The 23649-nt window shown below is 41.1% G+C and overlaps 1 protein-coding gene across 2 annotated transcripts in view; it reads right to left on the bottom strand.

The window, feature by feature from the left end:
• The window catches only part of LOC100649925, a 114718-nt gene that overhangs the window by 20793 nt on the left and 70276 nt on the right, over nucleotides 1-23649 (bottom strand). The window lies entirely within an intron of this gene.

Here is a 23649-nt window from a genome sequence, read left to right on the forward strand (position 1 = left end):
TAGTTATGCAAAGTTCAAATCAAATTGTTCGTGGAAATCACAGAAGGCGAAAGATACGATAGCTTGTTGATTTATTTCATTTACCGCTAATGGGATTCTGATCCATCTAGTTGGTAGGATTGTAGTCTGGTAATGTAATAGACGATGCACGGTATTCATGATTTATGCGAGAGCAATCTATCTATAAGATGATATATTCATGCCACCTGTAAGACGATTGTCTACGTAAATTACGGTCTGCCAGATCTGTCTATTCTATGAGAACCTGATCTATACCGAGTATGATATCAATGAGCCTTCAGACCATGATTAAAGTATTCGAAATGTCGGGATAACGATTCGAAACGTGGCTGAGAATACGGATCCTGACGTCAATAGGAACGAGGATGGGAACCTCAGGGAAATGAATCGAACGTCTCAATGCGAATCGAGGCAATTAAATCATTTGCATAAAAACAATGCTCAATGGAATAGGTTCTATCTTGTTACTGTTTTCCAATTTATACAACAATAGTCTAGGAACTCGATCTTCCAATATCTAAAGATATCTGACAAGATTTTCTGCTAATATTAGCACTAGAATTTCTATTTAATTCTAGTCTAAAATTGACTAGAATTTCCCCTACATTTTTTTTTTATTATTTATCATTCTTTACCAAGTTTTCTATATCAATCTAATTACAAAACGACCGCATTACTTAGGGTAGGCTGATATTATATCAGCCGATAATTCTCAAATGAAAAAATTCTCAATTTCCACGCTTCAGGGACTGAGGCAAAGATCCTACGAAATAAATGATTAAACACTGCCCTTTCCTCCAACCCTTAGCTATTTCGACAGCCACAAAAGCTACTGGAAGAGCCTTCCGTCTCCTCGAATCTCCAATACTCAGCTAGCAAGATCCAAGATGATGTTCAAACAATTAAACAATCTTGCTGAGACTACATTGAAGAATCTAGAGGCGTCCTTCGAGTCTGGAAAAGTATCCATCGCTCTGAAGATCACTCAGGAGTTACTCGTGCTATCGGAGGGCTTGCACGACCCTAGTCGTTATCAGATAGCTGCCTATCATTATTTATCCTTGATCCATGTGGCCGTGGGAAGACACGATCGGGCAGTATGTAGCGTATCACGTTTGATACGCTTGTCGAAGAGTACCGGGGACGTGGTTCAGATCTGTCGGTCACTGGTGACCTTGGGAAAAGTGCATCTCAGCTTTGGACACCTCGACGCAGCGGCCAAGGCATGGGAGTACTTGTCCAAGCACTTGAAGAAACCGATTCCCGTGGCTTGGATCAAACACGAGATCGGCAGATGTTACTTGGAGACTGGAAAATATGAAAAAGCAATGGAAATGGGTTTCAGGTGCGTGGAAGCGGCAACAAAAGCCCATTCGAAGAAGTGGATGCTTAATGGAAGGCTGTTGCTAGGTACGCATTTGTGGAATTCATTTTTTCTCTGAAACTTATTACATTTGCAATTTGATTTGGATCGATCTTATGACGCGTGATATCGCAACTGTCATAGAAGAACATTAAAATCGCGAGTGTCGTAGAAATTTAGTAAGATGGAAGAATAAATCGTCGGCGATCCAATGATCTGCGATTGTCTCGGTCTACTATATATTGTCTATTGTGCTACAATTTGTCTATCCGGTGGTTTAGAACCTATTTAGCGCATCAGACCTCTGGTAGAACTGGCTACAGTCGGACGCCGAAATCAATTTCCACACGAGTACGATTTACACCCGAGAGCACGGAATGTCGATAGGGATAACGGTTACGAAGGTAGTCCGGGTTGTTGGTCTGTGGGAACGCTGATACCGCTCGTTCCACTCGAATTACAATTAGTATCGCAATTTGATCACAGCGATAAGGAAAAGAGGCGGACGTACTACGTTTTCGAAGGAGACAAAATTACAACGTTTGCTTTAATCGTAAATAACATGTTATTAACTTATTCATCATTTTTACACATCCACTGCATAAACAGATTCTTTCTCCTCGTTTCTCTAATTTTCTTCTTCCTCTTCCGTAACCATTTTGAAATACCTTACGCGAGCGTGTGTTCTTTATTCGCGTTGCGATCTCAAGCACTCGTCGTCAGTTTGAAGATTCTTTTGATCGTACGCTGCAAATCATTGGCATCTCTCAACGCAACGCTCCGATTCATTCTTCTTTGATTTCTTTTTCAAGGTCAAAGCCTAGCGAAGTTAGGCAGATTCGTGGAATCGCTGGAGGAGCTACAGATAGCGGCGAAGATCACCGAGGAAGAGGGTGATACCCCGATGCTGTCCTACATCCGCGATCTTATCGACCAAGTGGCGCGCGCCCTCCGTAAGATCCCGTTCGAGAACAGTCACTGGGAGGTCGTCGAGTCGGTCATCTCTCACGGCCAAAAAGCCAAGCAAGATCTGAGTCTGTTTGTCAGCCGCAAGGGAACGGTGACAACTACGGTATTCTCGCAGAGGAAAGCGATTATCGAGCGAAGAGACGATTCCGGCAACGAGGACACGTCGGTTGACGAAGACGAGGAGATAACGACGCGGTCGGACAAGACAGCGAATTTAGCCCGCAGTTACCGTGAATATACCGCTCGATCGGATCTCGAAAAGGAACGGTACATTTCTCAAGGTGGTGCCACGTTCAGAGTAGATATCGAGAGGAAGAAAATTTCTCCTTCGTCTTCTAGCTCTTCCTTAACCTCTCTTATATCCACTATCGATGCGCGAGAAGAAGAAAGTAGGACCATAGAAGATAATTTGGAGAAGATAGCGGATAGAGGAGGAGACCACGTACAGGAGGAGGAGGATACGCCGAAGCGTGAAAATAATGGCGCAGTATCCGGAAGAAGCGTGAACACGATGGCTACGTACGTCATAGAGGAGGAAGGATCGATGTTGGAGAATGTAAAACAGGCGTCCGGTAACGAGGAAGAGGATAGCGAGAAAGCGACGGACAGAGGATCCTGCAAGTTGGTCGGGTACGAGGATAAGATCGGGGAACAGAGAGGGGATATGCTAAATGCTCTCCGCGTGATCGAAGAACTGGGAAAGAAGGACGAAGTGGAATTGTTGGAGATGCTCAGGGACATGCTGTTGTCGACCGACGAGAAAGGTCGACCAGACGATTTAGGGAATTCGGGGGATGGCTTCCGGACGTCGAGATCCGGCGCGGATAGGCAGAACGAGGTCGTGGCAAGTCGTTCGATCCGGACGACCTCTTTGCCGTCGAGCCCTCGCAAGTGTCACGCCGATGGCGATTTTCGTGATTGTGCAATGTCTTTGGAACTTAATTAATGTTAATCTTTTCATAACTTGTTCGCACGATCGTGTAACTTTTGGCAAACGTAGAATATTTACTGGTGATGTATCATTTTGTTCTTTTTCTCTGTGGGGAAAAGTGAAAGATGGTAACATGGAAAACACGAGGCAGGTTTTTCGAGAGCAGAGATCAAAGGAACGTTAATTGAAAGGAAAATTATACGAGAAATCGATGGTAAAATTCCTGTTTCCACGAAAGGGAGCGGAAAGTCGGTTTAACCTTTCACACGCCATTTCATGTCCGTCGAAATAGAAATTCGGTAATAACATTGCGCGAGCAACAAGGGGAAATCCTCGGATTCCCTTTGAAGAATTCGTAGGATCAAGAGATTAAGAACCTCGGCGTAAGCCTGATCAAATGTGGGATACAGCTCAACTAGAGCTCGTTAGCGTAATGAAAAAACCTTCACCGATGAAAATCCTTGTCACCTGCTACGCTTAATTTACTCAACGACTCTATTCGTTTAAAAGAGCGTTGCACCAGCTGCGCAGCTCTCCTTTTTACGAGCGTGTTTCAGCCAATCGAAACCACTCGAGCTTCGACCGTGAATTATCGACCAATTCACTAACCGAGACTCTCTCGAACCAGAGATTAAAGGCTCTCCATTTTAATGACACGTACAATCAAGGAACGAGCCATTATTCCTTCACATGTTCTTCACTTGCACCTCGATCAGCCTAATTAGCTCGTTATCCACATGAATTCAATTCCAGGACCCATTTTTGTTGTTCATGAACGATCGAGAGTGCTGGTAAATTAAACGGGAATCGATCGAACGATTCGGCGTTGTTTCCCCGGAACGTGAAAGCTGTGCGGTACGTTCGATTCGCCGGACTACGAAATAATGAAAACGCTGACAGAATCTTTCTTCCTTGACGTATCACGATTGTTCGAACACATCTGTGGAAATCCATTCTTTGACCGTTGGTCAGTGAATATTCAATTGGCCGTTCATAATCCTTGGTTGTATGGCTATGCAGTATTTTCTGATCAAAAAGATGGGAAAAGAATTGGTAGGAAGAAACCGAAGGATATTTCGACCTGGTGCGCTTGTTTCTCTGCCTTCAAGAATTCTTCGTGACGTATCCTTGCATGGAGTCCTTGCACCATTGGTCGTTTCACGGTAAATCGATCACCTTTGCAGCTCGATGATAAAATATTTGCGTATAACGTAATGCACGTGAAATTAAAGATGATGGTGTTAAGTTATCACTTTGCTGATTGGATTTGACGTCGAGACTGCGTCAAAGTTTTTATATTATTTAGTGAAATATCAGATTAAATTGGCAACAAAGTTTCTGTTCAATATTCGAACTTTCTGCCAAACTACGTAGACCAAGAATGTCGCGTTTCGGAAACTGGTTTGAAAATTCCCAAAGCGCGGAGAGGGCGTTGAAAAGTGTCAGTGCCCAGGTGGAACGTGCGTGTGTAGGCACAAGGGAGGCTCTCGTCGAGTAAGAAAGAAGGCAAGGGTGGGAACTGTGAGAACACGGCAGGGAGGAAGGTACTCTCAATGCTACCTGTTGAGCTACCTATGTGTTCTCGGCAGGCCTCTTTTGTATGGTCATCAAAGCGCCTGGAATAGCTCTTCGTGCTCGTGTTTTTCAGGTCTCCGACGGTGGAACGTGGCCGTGAGCAGAGGCAACCGGACCAACCACTTGAATCCTCGCTATTTCACGCCATCCCGCTGGCATACATGCTCTTGGAACGTTTGTTGCCTCTCTTAAGGGATCGTTGCTTTTGTCACGAATACTTTAAAGCGTAGTCCATTCTCTGGACCAGAGATAATCTTTGTCCCTGTAGCGTGTTCCGTGTAATGTACACGTACTTTAGTGTAAAGTGTACGCTACGTAATATAGCGCGAAGGAAAGTGTAGATCGTAAAGTTCAGTGTGTAAAATATGATAGTCATTTATTAGAGCGTCAGTTATTTCTCCGAACCAATTGAGACCGAGGTGGTTTGGAAAATCGAATTGTTCGATAATGAAACATGCGTGTACTTGCCTAGTTGATAGCTGTAGGAATTAACGTTAAAATTGCTTAACGGATACCAATTAATTCATTTTTAGTAGATATTTTTTCGGGTCTTTCGATTAAAATAATCGTTATTTCCGTTCGAATTTTTATGCGCGTTTGTCAAATCAGACCATCGCGCTGCACCGCTACGGAATCGTGGAATTTCAGGTTGAATCGATAACGCGACCGTGACGTTTCTTTCCTAAACTAAGCAATTTGCGGAAGAATATGCTCGAAACGAAACTCCGACTTGCCTTCGTGACCGTGCCTCGAGATTCCTCTATCAAGGTTTCTGGTCCGAGGTTTCCTGAAAAGTTACCGTTATTTTAAGTAAAAATATTCCCAAGTTTCCAGGAATTTCCAACATGGAGGAAACGGTCCGTCGGGAATGCACGAAACTTCCGACCTCCTGCGTTAACAATCGGAACACAACCACTGTTCAACTTCTAAATTACTGCCGGATTACCATTTTATCTTTATCACGATGAAATTCATATCTTTCGGTGTCGTACGTCTCGGATAAAAGAATCTGTTAATTCCCTCTCCATAAAGAGAACTCTTCGCAAAATCATCTAAATTCTAATTCTCTTGAATCCTATTACTACCTTCCATCTTGTATAATCTAACTTCCGATTTCAGCAAATTAAAGAATTTTAAAGGAGAAGAGAATTTTCGCACGATCTTGGAACTCTCGTCTGAAACGCTTCACATTGAAACTCGACGAACGATCCGTATGTTTTCGTGTACTTGAACCGTGTCGTTAATAATTATTTTTACCCCGGGATCGGCTAAAAATTGATTTTCTCGCGACGCGTGTTAATTGAACGCGAAACGGGTCGTCTGACTCGAACAAGCGCTTATTAAAGCGCAATGGCTTAAAATTCACACCGTGTTACGTTTATTTTCGGTACGGTTGCTCGCGTGAAAACTCCAGTCTGCTCGTAATCCACCAGTTTCTCGTCCGTGAAATTTTATCGCGATAGAGTTCCAATGAGACTTGATCCAACTGATAATTAAGTAACTGGCTAACTGGATTTTGTTCCTTTTGGGAAAGGTGTAAATTTTTAAAAGACCCAGACGAGAGTTAAGAAATCAATACTTAAAGACTGCCAGGTGAAATTTCATCGCATGTAGATTTCAATCGTAATATAATCAAAATACACGACGCGCTAAATCCACATTGTTCGTGAGAATTAGACCAGTCTATTTACTCGGGGGATGAAACGTTTCTAATTTTGCGGTCGTATAATGTTGACTCGCGTATTTATTATGTTGGTCAACAGCGGTGCGCTTGGTTCCTTGCTGTGGAAGGAACGCAATTATGGCGACAGGGAAAAGGCTGTCGAGGATGGAATGCATTATTCATTTCATCGAGTGACTGTAGAATGGCTTAATCGAAGTTTTACTTAGAAAGAAGAAGAAAAAGGGGAGGATTTTTGTTCGTACGCAGTGCAAAGTAGAATTAACTTATTTTCCTTTCATTATTTATTTATAACCGTGCAAGTATTCTGGTAATCTCATCGGAGAGCTTTTTAGGCTTTTTTATACGATGGCGTGATTCAAAGTGATTTATTTGCATCGCAGTTGGAACGGTTAATAGCAGTTTCGTTTTACAAGAATAATCGTTCGTATAAAACCGGCAGCTTGGGACCAAACAATTTGCCACGGGAAATAAATTCTACCTGGTTTGTTTCGGTGTGTCGGTGTAATCAATTTTGCATCGTTTGGATTCACTTTTACCTCTTCCTGGTTTACTTTGGAAAATAAATTAGCAACTTTTTTCTGTTGCTCTTCGTCGGAAAGCTTCGCGCTCTTTGGATTTCAACGTATAGAAAATATTAATGGAAGGAGTTCGCGTTCGCGAGACGGTGAAATACTTAAGCTACGGGGAACGAATTTTAAACTCGAGGGCAAAGGTGGAGGCAAAGACACCGTTTAATCGATTTCCTCCTTAACGCGCTGTTCGAAACGTTTTAACCATCCCATCGCGATAGCGGTGCAACAACGATCTTCGTAATCTGGCTGATCCCCGTGGAACGACTTTCAACAAATTCTTTAGCGATATAAGATTACCTGACAACTATTCGTTTTATGGTCATTAAGGGAAGCGATAGTCGTTAAAGTTTAACTTCCAGAAACTTTTTGAAAAATTAATTGACAAGAATAGAGGTACGTTCGATAATTTTTCTATTATACACGTACATGTACGTTAAAGCGTAATGTAACGCTGGAGGTCGAAGTACCGAGCGTATCTCCAGAGTAATCGTGTAGAAATGATTCTGGAATTTATTCCGATACAATTGTCTTCGATAGGACTCCCGTTTTACATTCGATTCGATGATCGGACAGTTCTTTGCTGGGAAATTATAAGCCCGCTGCTTGTTTTTCCTCCTGTTCCTAGCACGTTCTACCCGGCAGCTATTTGTATTTTATCCGATTTAACCTCCGAGTACGACTCTGTGACGATACGCGATCGATTTGTCTAACGCATGCACCAGATGTTCGCCTCCTGCAGTTTTACATTTTCCTATTCGTCCACCCGTCCAGGATAACGTTACGAAAAATCGATAAGCGAGCTTTGCAGTCGAGATGCAGATACTCGTGCCAACGGTGAATAAGAAGCCGTAGTTACGATCTGCACGAATCGACATGCATCCTGACAAACGTCGATATATCGGTAAGAAAGACGAATTTTTTTAACAAACATCGATAAAGTTGAGATAATAACTTGATACAGAATTTTTCTACGTCAAGTTGATTCTTTTGGAAGCACTGAAACTACAATATCTGGTTAGAATTCTTTCAATTATCGCGTCGGTTCATACTTTGACCGATATTTACATCCACTCCCTAGCTTTCTCTGTTATCGTATTCTTATTTCTAATATAAAATTAACGTGAATATCGTAATGGCTCGTCATTTATTATTCTAATCCGATATATTCTATTTTTTATTTTTTAAATCGCTCGATCGTGGCGTACATTTTTACTGCGACGCAACAAAGAAATATTATCATCATTCGTTCCTCGTTAAAATTCTTGGTCCATCAGGTTTATTTTCGCTATATTCGCTATCGTATTTTCTGTCTGTTATTCCGAAACTTTCTTTCGTTTTATAAGCAAATAACAGACGCACAATATTTTTTTCTTTTATATTATTTTATCTAACTATGCACGATCCATTTCGTTGCAATAGAACAAAATATTTCCTTAATAATAATATTTCCTTACGAAACGAAAGAAACTTTCGGGACAATCCAACGCATACATTGCTACAAACAGTTGATGTAGCGAAATTTGCCTGTGATTTATTCTATCGCTATCAAAGGTCTCTAGAAACCGGAAGTATTCGCAATTTCGTTTCCGCTCGCAATATTTCCGGGTCGTATCGCGACGCATCGTATTTCCGTCCTTCCCATATATTATAGCGTTGCGCGCGTCGTCCACGAGGATAAAGCGATTGGAAATCGATGAACGGAGCACGAATCTCGTCGAAGCTTTCGAAGGCACGATCTTCCATGGTATTGTAAATCAACGTGGCACGGCCGAAAGTGGCGGCTCGTTGCGATATACAGCTCGGCCAATTTTTCCCCTCGAGCGCCCACCAACACGGCCAACAACCGCTATTTCGACAAGCAACGTTGGATACGTAACGGGCTTAGCCTGAATTTATAATTTCGTGCAGTCGATCCGCATTCATTGCTCCCTGCGAGGTATTCAATTTAAAGAAACGAAGAAACAAAGAACAAGAAGATCGTGTCGAATATATTTAAGTTTCCTGAGACGAAAGCAAATTAGAAAAATACTTGTAAAAAGACGGTGGATTTTGATGTATTTATAGGAAATATTTTGCAACAGATAGGAAACTATGTAAAATACCCAATATATTGGGTTGGCAACTAAGTGATCGCGGATTTTGTCAATACTATCTAATGATAAAACCCGCAATCACTTAGTTGCCAACCCAATAGTAGATACTCGTTACGATATTTAGTAATTTTCCATCTAGTTTCCATTTTTTCAATTACGTTCGTAAAGATACGAATTCGCATAAATATTCGTAGTTTACTTGTGAATAATATTATTCGGATAATCGAGGGTCTACAGTTTCCCGAACGAAACTCGTATTTCTGTAGTCGAGAATAATCAATACCGTGATTATCTGGTCGGAAGTTATGCATTAAAATTAGATAGTATGCGTGAGGGGTCGATTGCGTGTGCGTGATTCTGTAGAGATGCTTGAAACGTAATTTCGTAATTAGCGTAATTACTTTTTAGGAGTACGTTCTCTTCTGTTTTTTAATTTCTGTTTCTAACGAACGATTACAGGTGAAAGTTGAGAAAGCTGAGAAGCGTATCGTACGTAGTTTCCTGGGGAGGATTCGTACCGAAAGCTGTTCGTCGTAAAATTACAGGAGCTCGGAGTTTTTGAAAATTTTATCACGCCACGGGAGCTCTGGAAGCCTGGCCGCGTAACGTAATTACGAAATTCGGGTCGAGCTTGAATATCGCTGAAATATTTATTACACGCTGTGATTTCGGTAATCAGATACCGAAAACTTGCTATAATTTAGCGTGCGAACTATTTCGTTCCTCAAGTTCCTCGACGAAATAACGAACGAATAATGTTTCCGCGAGAACCAAAAAATTTCTCACCTCTTTCCTTTCCTTTCCTTTCTTTTCTCTGTCCTTTTCGATAACGCTCGAAAGAATCGTTAATCGAAGGAGAGAAGTTTATCGTAACGAAAAAAAAGCTATAGTTTCTGGTTCTTTTTCAGTCATATTCGTACGACCGGCAAAAGATCCAGGCCACGTTCGTCCATTTTACTCCGCTATTTTCGAATAATCCGGAATCTTTTCCAGGTTTTACGAGACGATCAAGGAGATTTCCTCGCGGCTCGGTATAGCAGCTTCGGGAATAGGAAACAATCGATGAAAATCCTTAGATATCGATGGAAAGGGGAAACTCGATTCTGTCGACTGTTCCTTTAAAAAAATGAAACCGTTCGCAGACGATGTTTGAAGAAATCAGCTCGTAAATCCGATTGCCTTCGATGACAAGAAAAGTAATCTTCAAAGCGATGCAAAATCGTAGAACCATTGCCGATTGATAATAATTTTAAATGAAATAATATTATGGAATATCGTAAAAATTATAATTTAACAAATTTTTCCAGCTCGTAATCGTCATAAATCGACAAGGTTTCGACTCCCCTAAACGACGTATCACTTTGCACGATTCAATCTATAAAATTGAAAGGATCGGAAGTAGGAGTTGTTCGTTTTGCCGAGAAGAAACGAAGCATGGTGTATACGCTTCGTTTCGTGGCATCTGTTCGAGTCCTCCGCGACGTCTTACCAGCGACGAGGATCTTCCACTTCGGTATCCACGTCTCGAGCACTCTCTGTCTTTGCATCGAGGTTATTCTCGGCACGACGTTGGCCTAGACATCCGAACAACCGTTCAAATCTTCCGCTTCACGGTTTTTCTCGCTCTACGTTCCTCTTTCCACGACAGAAAAAACATCTTGTTACGCTTCGTAGCTCGAGAGAAGCCACCTTCCAAGTAGAACAAGGAACACGCCTCCACTCACTTCGTAGTTATTACTGTTTTCTTATTTACACAGTCGGCACACTGTCTTACGAGCTCCCTTTTCGTCGCGAGAATTGATAGCCAGAAAAACGACATCCAGACGTTCCGCCGTTCTGAATGTTTTACAGCGCTTCCGTTTTTTCACGCCATGAATAAGAGAAATGAGGGCAACAAGTTGGCGAAGAGAACTCCAAGCCTCTCAGGCTCTTTTCGAGGATTTAAGAAGCTAAGTTTTATTCCAGGAGAATACCGCTGGTGTAAAATGCTGCTTGTTTACGTAGGTGAAAGTAAGAGGCAGAGAACAGCACGTCGGTTATTCCATATTCACTAGATCGCGATTTTAAATTCGCCCGAGAAACATGTTTCCTCGTATTTTTCATTTCTTGCGGATCACTTGCCGCAGTTATCGCTTTATAGCTGTAACACGTTATTACGTATTCTTGCTGGTCTTCTCGCCGATTTATATTTCTGAATTGGCTGCGCTCGGTCTGGTAATGTCAGAAGACACTGCTAGGAGGAGGTTGAATTAGGTTCGAGTTAGGATTTTACTCGTCCAGCCAAAATTAATTTTGCGTAGATTAAATTTCGATTACGATTCGACTCATCCACGCCGGATCAACTGATCGCGCCTGATCTATGTACGTAAGGAATCTTTGAATTTCACAGAAGCTTGAAACGCTGCAGAGAGTGAATTTTCTGGAAAATACAACCGTCGCAACGATTTAATTTCGAAGCAACTTAATTCACGAAAGAAAGGGACATCCGAAAGAATACACAGAAGGGTCGAGTGTACTTTAGTTGTTATCGAGCAACGGGTACCTCGTAGCTACAGGAACGTGCCGCGCTGCTATGAACCGATCTCGGACACGGGACAACCCGATAAGCATCGTTAACGTCGTTATTCGTAGTTGGCGGGCCTGGAACGGCTAATTAACTTTGCCGGACTCGCTTTGTTCGTTGTTCGTAACACCGATGGCCCAACTTGAAAGACAGCTCCACCGTGTAAATTGCACTGCCAATTAATATGCCGAGCTGCACACACGAAGGTGGCTCGCTTTAAAACCGATATACTCGTCACGCCACCTCCGTTCAGGCTTCTACCCCTGCAGCTTCGTCTCGCCTTCTATCGGCGATTACTTTTTTTACCTTTGTTTTTACCATAGAGATCGAGCAACTTTCGAGCACGTCGTTGAAAAAGTCAGAGGTCAAAGCCGATAGAACATTGGTAGTTCGTTGACTTGCATCGGCGATAGTTCTCTCTATTCTCAGTGCTAATTACACTTAGTTCTTGGCAGTGTAACAATTCCTGTCGTGAACGACGTAAATCATATAAAAGCAAGATTTTTAAAGACAAGAAGATATATCTGATTTTATAAATTGCAATATATCAGTAAATCTGGAACTTTCCGATGAAGTTTCCTTCGTTCTCTCATTTAGATAACTCAATTTAGATAACTAAACACGAAGTCGTTGTTGCACCTCTGCACGCAACAAGAAGTTGCAGCTTAAATACAGATTGATGTTTGTGATTGGTTTTTCGGTATGGAACGAGCGTTTAGGAGACGCGGATGAGGAAAATTCATGGAGCAGAGGGAAAACAGGAGCGAGCGCCGATCGAACCGATTGCTCGAACGATGGATTGGACAGCACTTTTGATAGAATTCAAAACGTTCAATCGTCGATGGCATTCGTGGCCCGCTTGTTCGTTTCGTGCCTTCAGTCGACGCTCCATTGTTTTCACAAATATTTATTTTCGCCACGTTTTCGTTGCTGCGATTTCGCCCGAACAATGCGCCACACTGTTTTATGTTCTGTGCGTCGATACTATTAACGATACCTTGGGAATGCTTCGAGGGGAAAAGAGCAACGGACCTTTATTATTTCGGAGTCCCTTTTATTTCGAAGTCTATACGGAGAGAAACACACGTCAGTCTATTTTTGTCTACTTGGTTTCTGATTTCGCTAAAGAACGATACTTTATTATTACATTGTTGAAAATGGAAAACAATCATCGACGTGTCTTTCAAAAATGTCGAAGCTCTTAAAAGTGTTTTTTAAATAGCAATTCTTTAAACTAATTAATTAATTAATCATTATTAATTTAAATTTTGACTAATTTTAATATTAGAAATACGTTATTCCATTATTTGGAGAACGACGTCAAGCTGAATTACGCTAATGCAGTCTGGTCTGGACCATCTAAGATTCTCTTCGTAGCCTTTGGGTGATTTTGAACTAGACTAATAACTCGTCGTGGGACGCCTTGGGAAATTGCAAGGACATCGTAGCATGCGAGCAGCTTAGTTTTAATTAATCATAAAGTAGACATACATACGTAGGCTGTAATCTACGATTTATGGTATCCTCGTAATTATGTAATCTTCGCAAGATCTCTATGTAACCGTCGTGTGAGAGATAGATGGTGCGTAGTATATCTTTATTTTTAAATTTTGCGTTCAAGTATCAGTTTTAACTCTCAGCATGGACAGTGAACGTGGGATGCGTGCGTCTTAGTATTTAAGATAAATATACGCTAATAAATTATTAGCATCCGCCGTGGAATGCCACGGGTTATGAAATATCAAGGAACGAACGCGTTTTAGTTTTCATTAATTTTAAAATAAATTTATCTAGGCCAAGTGGATCGCGCGCGCTTTTTCTGCAAAGATGCGCCGTCTAAGAGCGAGAAGTTAAAAGCTTCTTTATCAAATCTTTTTAAATATTAAATTATCAAATAGGCCAGTTGAACGGTACAAAGGCTGTCGGTAGAGCCGCGAGCTAATGTACTTCAGTTTGAGCAGGTTTTAGTGCTAAGATCTCGATTAAGTTAATTTTAAGTCTCGTTATAGGACGGCTGGAACGGCGAGGCACTTATTCCTTGTTTTAGATTTTGTTGTTAGTTTTAGACCATAGTTCTAACGCTTCATTTTAAGTCTCAGCCTTAAGTTGCTTTGTTACTTTTAAGCTTTACTTTGAAGTCTTAGATTTAAGTTGCGCCGTTAATTTTGAGTTCTAGGCGGCTATAGAACGTTGCTGCGCGCGAGTCGATTGTTAATTTTTCGTAGCCAAGCTGTCGTTCGATCAACTTTCAGGAGAACGCATAATCTTAATAAATATGTGTGTGAGTTTTAGTTTTAAGCCGTTTGTTTTAAGCCTTAGTCTTAGCATATTGATGAAGATCAAGTACTCGATTGGTAAACGTATCTATCCATAGCAGTAAGATTTTGATGATCTTTCGCTCTTTTCGTCGATATTTGGCGTTTCGCACTGGACGAGAGTAGTCTGTTTGGGTTATCGATAATTGAATATCGATAAATTGATAATTCTACTTGATAATATATTTTTCTATACTTCTATTCTTCTATACTTCTATACTTAGATTCTATACTTGATAATATATCGTAGTATCGTAACTACTATAATTAGTTTATCAATGATAAGTAGATCGAACAGGTATTAATTGAACAGAAAATAATGTTTGTTAAACATGAACTAATCGCAGCAAACGTATAATAATTAACACAACTAAGTAATTAATCAACGACTCTTATCAACGCAATCCGCACTCTTTGACATGTCAACTGGTACTGCTGTTAATTCGTTTATTGTCCTCTTAGCAACTTCTTGTCTTTTGTCTTAGCCTCACTACGTGCATGCTCAGCAACTGCTTGTTTATAATCCGCACAACACCCCCCAGACCCCTCATCCATGATACTACAATATAAGTGATAATTGATTTGAGAATACAAAGAGGAAAATTGCGGCTGAAAAGTTCACGTTCTTATGTTTCAGATACATGAAATTACAATTTTGTTTGAAACTAATTAAATCAATCATTTATTCTACATATTAACTTTGATTTTGATAGCGTGTAATATCTGCCGAAAATTTATTTATTATTGTAAAAGGATAGAATTACGTGCTTCGTTGCGATTGTGGGATATCCTGTTCTATGTTCTATCTACAATTTCATACAAGATTTTAATTTTAATTCGAACCGATACTATAGCGAATCGATAAGGTCGCAGGCGATAGGAATGGTATGGGGTGTCAGATGGGCCCGAAAACCTGGCACTCGAAAAAGCATTGAATGTCACGTCTACTCCTGTAGCACGTTTGTAACAGAACACTGGTATTTGCAACGTCGATAATTGTTCGTGAAAATGACGACGAAACCTGATGGAAAAGCTACTGAAAAGTCGTCAGGAGGGTAGAACGAAGGGAAACGGGGTCGAAATGCGGTTCGCTTGGCCTGCAGAATCTCGTTCGCGGCGTTCTTTCCTGTGTTCGCCGCGGGCTATTCTCTTTGAGTTGCGGAGAAGGAAGCAGCGAGCTTTCAAAGCGGTCCGCGAGAATAGACGGAGATCGTAGCAGCCGGAATTATAATAAATAAGTCCGCGAGGACGACCCTGGTCGTCTTTGGAAACGACTTCAGAAATACTCGTGTTCATCCACCTACCAAATGAATATTCCCATTTCGACGGTATTCTACCGGACGATTGCTTCGTTTCACGTTTACGATCTTCTTAGAATTCTGCATCGTGTAGCTACTAGACACGGTCGAGTCTCCGTTTCCTTTTTTCATTTATGCATCCCTGTCGCGATTATTTTCTCGCTTGCAGACAGTTTCTCGGATATTTTCGCGCATGTAAAGTTAGTATTAATCGGGTTAAAGCGAATAGAATTTATTAGTATAGATAGCTGGAAATATAGACGAAGCGAGAAACGGTTCGTTTATTTATGGAAACAATTTTTCGATACAGAGAAGAAACTTTTTTCTTTTCGAATGAGACGAACGCTAATTAAATTCCCCGTGTTTTTCCCTTTTTCTTTTTTTTTTTAGACGACGAAATTGATAAATGAATATAATAAAGCGGCCTTCACTAATTTGTCTTCTGACAAGTTAATCGTGGAAATGTATCAGGTCTGTAAGTATGAAGCCGGAATTTGCCTATAGATGGCCCTAGCTAATGTAGTTATACAATAAACGTGTATTTTCTATACAAAAATTTCGGTTTCATATTTACGTACCTGGTAACCGATATTTTGTATTTATTAATGCGATTAACTCCCAACAAATGAATTATAAGGCTTCGTCCGACGAGATCGTTGAATTTTATGTTGAAATTAAAGCGTTATTATTAGCGAGATCAGGGGTACGGAATAATTAACGCACACACGAGAGCCACTTTCAGAGGGATCGGTATTAATCGTCCGGTCGAGTATTTCGCGTTAATATACCGAGGTCACGAGGTCTTTCGTGTCACGATGGAAAAAAAAGGGAGGAGAAAAGAGATAAAAAAAAATGAACGAAGAGGAGATTTCGTTTGAGGACGATACGAAAAAAGGGAAGGAGATTATTTATTAAAGCGTGACCTCGGTTGGTCGGTTTGAGTCAGAGGATTTTTTTGGTGAGGAACCTTTTAATAAGCTGCAGCGTATTATAGTTAACGATGATGACACGGTCAACCAGAAGGAGATTGCATATAATGCAACAGCTTTCGCCCGATAATATTTGAAGAGGAGAAACGATACGAGTGGAAAAAGATCCGTAATTTGGAGAAACCGTGATTAAAATTGAACTTTAACGAGGCATTCAGATGTGCAGAGACGTAAAATAAAATATTTCAAACGAAGCATTTTCTGCGATATTTAGCAAGCGAAGCAAATCTTCGTTTCTTCAACTGTGTTTATAAAGATATGAATTTGCATAAGCAGTCTACACGCTACTGTACGTATTCCTAGGATATCTTTAAATCACCGATAATCATTTCATCGACACGATTTCACCGGCACCGAGTTCGTCGACAATGTTTTATCACTAACGATCGTTTCACCTACGTCGTCTTTTGCCGACGATCATTATACTTACCGCCGTACGTTATCATTGATTATACATTGTGCACCTGTGCCTATACATTCGTTTCCGCGTATAAAAAAATAAACAAGTATAATACAAGTATAATAACTGTTGATAAAAGATGATATCGGTGAAACGATGGATCGTCGATGATTTAAAAATGGTTTAAAAATGTCCAAGAAAATCCAAAAATAAACAAATACAGATCTTACGTATCGCTTGCCGTATTTATTTCGTCTTTTGGCCTCTTCTCGATTCTGATCGTTCAACGATTTTTTGCTCGTTCATAAAGTTACGTTTAAATTCTTTACGCCGATTATTCGAATAGATGTTACCGCGAAATGTTAAGGTAGAAAGAAGCTGGTTTACGTTTCGTCGAGCGATTATTAAAACACACCCACGCATTATCAAGGACACATTGTGGCGAGGGTTTACCTTCGTGGAAGCGTAATTAATGTCGTAATTAAATGAATACTTAAGGGGAATCCCGCCTCGAAATTTAAGCGAGGTCACGTCGACGAATGGCCGTAGTTTATCGGATGAAAAATTCACAGAGGAAAATCTATTTTACGGTTTTTATTGCGAATCGCCTGCGCTTTACTGGCATCGTTCTAGACGACTCGTACGTACATACGCGTATGGTGTACACGGTGTACCTATTAGTCATAGACGCTACAGGGATTAACCGAGTGGTAATACAATTAACGCGACGTGCAATTAGGTAGATCCACGAGTTAAGCTGTAATTCAGTTAATGCAAGAATGGTGAATTATCGTGTAAACTAATTTACGACAGCAAACGTTCGAAGTGGAAAACGCAGATGCATCGTGAACGCAGGAATATCGTGACGATGGAATTCATTTGGTTTATACGCGTATAGATAAATTGCAAATATCGTTGGTCCAAGTAAATTGCGTAATTTTACATGTAAAAAGGCCAAAAGTAATCTTTAAGCTGGACGATAGAGCTTTACATTTGCCGGATTAAACGAGGGTTGAAAGCCGGACAATGTCTGCTGCTAGTGGAGAAAACTTTTTGTAATTTAGCGTTGCCGGAGCGGACATTCGTGCCAGTGGACTCGTTAACTTCCGCAATTAAGAAATATGTATGTCGCCCGAGCATTTGCGTTAAATAACCGGAACATTTACGTAAAGCGGAAATCTCGCGGGTGTCCGTGATTTTTCTCCGCCACTTTTCTCCACCTTTAACCTTTGCTCCTTTTCCTAAATACCTTAGAACCGAAATCCATCTGGAACAAGATTTCAATTTTTCCAAGTTTCGATCGAGATCCTGGACGACCTAAATCGCATAAGTTCGAAACACCTTTTTCCCGTGAATTCTTTCCGTCTGTTGGCGAATTTATTTATTCGCCAACGTGTTTACTGTTACTGTTCGAGTGGTCTTTAAAAGTGAAAGGGAGGGACGTCGGAGATAAAAGTGGAAGGAAAACTTTGAATTCAATGGGAGAGAAATTTGACACGTTCCCGAACAAGAGAAGACGTTGTTATCTCGGAACAGCGAATTGCGCGCGAAGTATGACGCGTACTGCAGGCGAATCTATTTAACCGCTTCTGTTGCTCGTAACAGGGCGATGCCTGTTTAAAAAGCGAAACACGCCGCGAGTACTTCGGACGTAAAAACACGTTTCTCCGCATTGACGTAACGTTCAACCCCTTTATTCTCGTCGTGCTCCGTTCCGAAGCGAAATACGCCGCGTGAAAAACAGTTTACCCCCTTTTTTCTGTAGCAACCATTATAGCAACGTTTGCGCGAATATTTCTAGCCATATCATCGACCATGATGAAATATTCTTCTCGTAGGTCTTTGAGCTTGATTGGCTGGCTTGTTCAGCAACTTCGTGCTACCTTTTATGGTCGGTATATTTTGTCGTGTATTTCGTAGATTTCGAATTTATTTTCAACCTTGTACACCCTTGCATAATTATATTTATCAAAACTGTATATACGTTCGTCGTTTCATAACGACAGGAGGAAAAACGAAGCTGAAGCTTCGTAGCTTAGTAGCTTGGAAGACCGTGACGATTCTGTCGCGGGATATTTAATTAATTTCGCCTTTTGTTCTTTTCTTAAGGGGACTACCTTGGCGACTTTGCGGCGCAAGTTAAAACGGGAGCAGATGCACACAACAAGTCCCTCGAGATGTCTGGAAAGCGGAATCGAGTATTCGGGAGAATGGTAGCATAGCGCGATGAGAGTAGGAGGACACGGAGAATTTCAAAGGGGTGGAAAATGTAGTAAAATAAACTAGCTGCAGGCGACACGGTTGAAATCGAACAGCGGACCCGCACGTAGGCTACGCGGAGTAGATTGAAAGGAATTTAATTCACGAGTCTTCGGTACGGTTTGATCCTCTCACTCGCATCGATCCTCCCTTTTTCATTTCTCCACATTAAACTTTCAAAGGGTGATATTGATCGGGCCGCTTTCAGGGAGAATACCGTTTCGATAATAATAAGATCGCCTATGTTCGAATATCAAAAGGCTCGACGTTCCATGCAATCGCGTTTGACGTTGTATTAGTTGAGTTTCAATCGTGTCAATTTTGCAAGTCTTTCATTGTTAAATTTTAATTAACTCCGTGAAGCTTCGTTTATACGTAGCGAAACTCAAACGTACGTAGCAGCTTCCACTGCAGTCTTAAAAACACCAAGTTTACACGTGAAAATCCATCCTGACAGTCTGAAATTCTAAAAGTCAAATCTTCAAAATAGAAGCTCTACGAAGTGTGCTTCAACTTTCTTTCAATCGCTAGCTGTTCCTCCTGTCAACGATTTTTCCTTCCGTCGTAATCGTCCCGTTTTACCGTATGCGCGTTTAAAGATCCTTTGACGAGCAACTTTTCGAAACGTTTCAATTTGATAGGAACGGCATGAAGTCGTTTCATTTTCCAATACCAACACACACTGTGCGTGAAGTGGTTATAATGTACACGGTGCGAGCAAACTGGTTGGTTGGCTTCTTTGAAACGAAGTCGAACGTGTACCGTCGTTCATTGAAAACAAGCTTCGCCTGGAAACTCGATAAGCAACTGTTCTTTTTTTCCAACTGCTTCTCGCGAAAATCTCCTGCCTCGTTCGTGCGTCAACGATGTATCCATTGAAGGAGAACCGCAATGTTCGCTTGCATGGGAAAAAACTGGGGAACGTGCTTCTTTTGTAGACTGACGTTTGATGGATGCTGTCGTTTGCTTTGCGTCAAACGCATCGCTTTTTACCCAGACGAAAGGCAAGCGATTTTTAATTGATATCTGATTGGATAAAAAGGAGAGGAAGAAACGGTAATGATATTTTCATCGACAGGTTGACGCGCGTCGGAGGAAGATTAACGCGCGAACCGAAGTATACAATGCAAAAAATTCGATCGTATCTGATGGAAGATACCAAAACGACAATTGCAGGATTTCTAGCTGAATGGTTGTCGCTCTTTCTCGCGCCGGTTTTACACGTCCGATGTAAAACATTTATTTCCAGATGAAAGAAACGATAGACGTCTCGGACGCTTTGAAAGCAAGAACGAAAATGCGAATCGTTCGTGTTTTCGTGCATTTTTTCTCTATGAATAAACTCTGCCTCGATCAGAATTCAACGCCAACAGTGAAAAACGACGGAATTTTCCAGTTTCTTAAAAAATATGGTTCGAATCAGAGATACAGAATATGGCGTGCAAGGTTTTAAATTCTAAAGTTTATAATTCAAATATTATAAAATTCAAGAAATTCTATAGATTTATGTTCGTGGAATGATAACTGCTGTACGAAAATATTCCAGCGACCCAATAATTTTTTCACCAATGAAACAAAGCAAAAACACGCCAACACGTGTATATATCTTTCTGTGTAAACAAGTGACCGTGTCGTTCGTTATGGCATTTACAGCTGTTTTTAAGCGCAGGGCATCTATAATTTTGGAAATACTATATGTTACAGGCTCGCGGGATCTGTCGATATGCAAGTTACACTCGGGAATCGTGTGTTTGCTGTTAATTCATTCGTTGTAATTTATTCATTATTCGATTTATTTCTGTCTCCATTTATTTCTCTTGTTTTTCTTTCTGTCTGGGTCACTCGTCTCTCAAAGTCCAATGTTTTTAACATGGTCTTTTCTACGAACTTTCTTTTTTACTAGAGAAACAACTTTATTCACTTGGCTATTTCAACACCGTGCGCGGACTTATTCACCGAAATGGAGGTTCGATCGATAAAACGCGTCATCGAACAAATTCGTTTATTCCGGCGAACTTGTGTCTTCTCCAGTTTCGTCATACAGGGTGTGGTATTTGCGTACCCGACAATAAACGAAACAGACATCGAGGAAAAACGTCGCACCACGTTGTCTTTCTCGGATTTAACGCGCTGTCCTTATTACGGTCGAAGATTACGCTATGATTCAACCGTAACGTTCGTGTCGAGATATAAAATCTTCGAATCACCGTTTCGCAGAACCCATGAAAACTCACAGAGAAGCGAGTAGCACGTGATGCACGATACCAATGTATCTACCCTTGACCCAGCCACTGGCACGTAAATCGAGGATGAAGCAACTCGTACGGAAGACGCGCGAAGTTCAGTTCGAGCGGACGTTAATGTCACCGCGTAATTTTTATGACCCTTTTTATGAACTGGAAAAATCAGCTGGAAAAGTCGATGTTTTTTTTTATCCCGAATGCAACCAACGAAGAGGATGACAGTCGAGAGCCTCTCCTTTATCTCTCGTTCGTACGATTTTGCGTTTTCGTTGATGTTCGGTCTTCTACACAAATTGCGTAAGTCTTGGAGAAACTGAAGATCCTTTTACGTAACACCAGATCATTAAGAGCGAGTTTGCCTTTCCACGAAGAATCTTTCGATTCGTTGATTTGCAAACATCTTCTCTGCGTAATATCGTTATAGCATATTTTTCTTTTTGAACCATCGTACTGCGATCTCTCGATCGATATCTCGATGTCGTCTTTGCTAAAATACAGTAGCATCCTCTTTTCATTGACATTACGTGTTTTTATTCTCGACAGCTTGTTACTTATTTTCCTTCTTTTTTATTAGAATCGTAGACGTTTAGGTATACGACTGCGTTGCATGTAACAATATAAATAAGGAGAATGGACGATTCCCAGATCCTTTGCCGCGAGGGTCCGACGTTTCTGCCACGAAGAAAACGCGATAACAACACGATAGCAAATGTGAGAAGTAATCGTGGGTGCTCAGGTGAAAAACGCATCGACCAATTTCAAAGTAATCGCGAGAGAAATTCCATCGGGTGATCTGTGACGATCTTTCCTAGAAGCCCTTGTTCAATCGTCCAACCGATTTACGACTGCGTCACGTCCGCCGTTTATTGGTTTTGAAAACAGCGAAACGAATCCTCCGTTTTGATGGAACTTGTCTTTTCTTTCCCCCTGCATCGTAATTACGATCGAACGAGAACCCAGCACGATCGACCTCATAATTCTTAAGAAATCTTCGATTCTCCCCACGAGATCTGTAACCGAAGCAGCAGGCACTGCGTTTGAACTTTCAAACTTTATTTCAGTTCAGCGAAGCGGAACGAAACGTTCTTCGACGAATTTTTACAGGATCATACTGCATATTTATGAGGAATTATGTTTATGAAATGATAACTAAAGAATAGAAGAAAAAATACGAGCGACGATACTTAAAAACATAGGAGACAATCTCATAGCCGTAACATTAGGCTAACTTATACGCACATTGGGTTATTTTTAAACGAAGACTCGTCGTTATTCGCGATTATTACGTTCGATGGATTTACCGGCATCGTAAAGGGATCGAAAGAGGTGGTGATCTAAGCGGATAGAGCCATAAAACGCCATATTAGTTGGCCTGACATTGCAAACGTAAAAACGTTGCTTTTAAACAAGCCAGTTGGCGATCTTTTTGTTTCCTTAGAATGGCACCCATTACTTTTTCTAGAACCTTGCAGGCCATCGTATACTACGGTAACGAGACATCAAGAGTCGCGGTTTTTTATCAACTTTTATCATCCCTTCGTTAACTCCAAAGATAGCACGCTCTCCGCCATCGTACCCGATGGAACGAGTGGGATAAAAATAAGAAGCGAGAAAGAAAATAGAGAAACAGGAATAAAGTAAAAGGAAAGAGGATGGTGGTGTTATCGTTCGTTAGAAAAATGTTATTATCGCACGCGACGCGGTGGTTCACGACACGGCGACAACCTACGACATAATAAGGTTCCGCGCTCTACCTGGAAATCGATTCCTCCCCCTTCACGGATGAACGCCTTTTTACACGGCCACGTTCTTTACATCGTTCGCTTTGTAAGTTACGCATCGGCTACAAAATATGCTAATTAAATACGGTTTTAATTAAATTACGATCGGCGTTCAACGACCAACGTATCGTTCGTCGTCTGTAATTCGCGAAAATTTAATTAAACGTTTAACCATTCGCGAAGGTCGAGTTTTGCCCGACTTGTGCCCGGGTCACAGTTGTTTCCGTGGATATTTTACCAGCGTGCGTGTATTTCGCGGTTCCGACGAAGCTTCACAGCTTCTGCGCCGTATGCAGTTATTAAATTAATGCTTTTTGATGTTGGCCGAAGAAAGACGCCGTTAACGAGATTTAGGATTTGGATGGGGCAATTAATCTTTGTTAATTTGTAGCAGCGACCAGTCTTTGCGACTGGAAAAGCGAAATATATCAAATCCTACACACTTTTAGTCGCACGTTGCAGTAACTTGAGAAATATCCGCTGGAAAGTTCATAATGTAACGAGTATGATATCACCTTCTTCTATTCTTCTAGGTAGCCGTAAATTTCTCAACAATTCTGTAATAATATCTACGCAACGAAATTACCATCGTA

Source organism: Bombus terrestris, chromosome 5, assembly GCF_910591885.1.
Source record: "Bombus terrestris chromosome 5, iyBomTerr1.2, whole genome shotgun sequence".
In the NCBI taxonomy this organism is placed as follows: domain Eukaryota; kingdom Metazoa; phylum Arthropoda; class Insecta; order Hymenoptera; family Apidae; genus Bombus; species Bombus terrestris.